Source organism: Panthera uncia (assembly GCF_023721935.1).
Source record: "Panthera uncia isolate 11264 chromosome A1 unlocalized genomic scaffold, Puncia_PCG_1.0 HiC_scaffold_17, whole genome shotgun sequence".
In the NCBI taxonomy this organism is placed as follows: domain Eukaryota; kingdom Metazoa; phylum Chordata; class Mammalia; order Carnivora; family Felidae; genus Panthera; species Panthera uncia.
Genome location: NW_026057577.1, coordinates 11581273 through 11582485, shown reverse-complemented (window position 1 = coordinate 11582485; position 1213 = coordinate 11581273).

Below are 1213 nucleotides of genomic sequence, written 5' to 3'. Positions count from 1 at the left end.
TCATTTGTGTCCTGAATGCTTTTATTTATCTCTTAATTTTCCCCTTTGGAACCCCACCCTTCTGGGGTTGGACTTTACTCTTCTTCCCATCTCTGTCGGGTTTCCAGAGCATCCATAACGATGTGGTTAGACCCATTTGTTTACAGTACTCACACCCTTCCCCCATCACCCACCACCACCCAAATTATTGATGTGTTTTCTCTGCCTGCACCCAGCCTGGAGCAGAGTTGTAGCAGAAACCGCTGGTAATTAAAAGGCAGAGCACGCATTGACTCCCTCTATTCATTTTACGCATTTTCTTTTTATGGGCTTGTTCATCATCAAACATTTATGGTAGGCTTGATAGTTTAAGAGATCAAGGCTAGGATTTTAGTATGTAGGGTCCACTAAAAATAGATCCTTGCACAGATGTGACTTCAGCCTTTTTACATATTAATAAGATGAAGGGTGCTGGGATTTTACTCCTTGTTAGCATTTCTCTCTCTTGGAACCCAGAAGACACGGTTGGAGGTATATCAGGACGCAGCCCTTGATTTTTATTTTGCAGAAAAGCATTGCGAAATGCCTAGATAAGGTTTTCCCCTCTGGAGTGTTTTTAAAACACTTATTTACATAAGTCCGCAGCTACAGTATTTTACTTTTGACTTTCTGAAACAGTGTTTTAGGTCAGTCTGCATGTGGGAAGCTGCGGGGTGGGTTTCAGTTCACACGTATAACCATCCAGTCACCTTAGGGTATTTCCAGTTACATTTCCCTTTTTTTTTTAAGTTTATTTATTTATCTTGAGAGAGAGAGAGAGAGAGAGAGCGAGAGAGAGAGAGCGCATGTGCTCAAGCAGGGGAGGGGCAGAGAGAGAGGGACAGAGAGAATCCTGAGCAGGCTCTGTACTGTCAGCCCAGAGTCTGACGCGGGGCTCGAACCCACGAACCATGGGTTCATGACCTGAGCCAAAACCAAGAGCAGGTCGCTTAACCAAATGAACCACCCAGGCGCTCCCGCCAGTTACATTTCTTGAATCCCATCCAGAGGGTCAAGCATGTCAGGCACACAAGTTGACTAGAATGTAGTTCTTGCCTCATCACTTACACGGAGAGATGGGCAGGCTCTTTGTAATTGCCCAGGAGGAAGTGGCCCAAAGGTTTGGGGCACAAGGGCTACATTTGAGCTGGTTCTTCAGAGAATGAGTTCTCTGGACAGCTAGACCAGGCAAAAG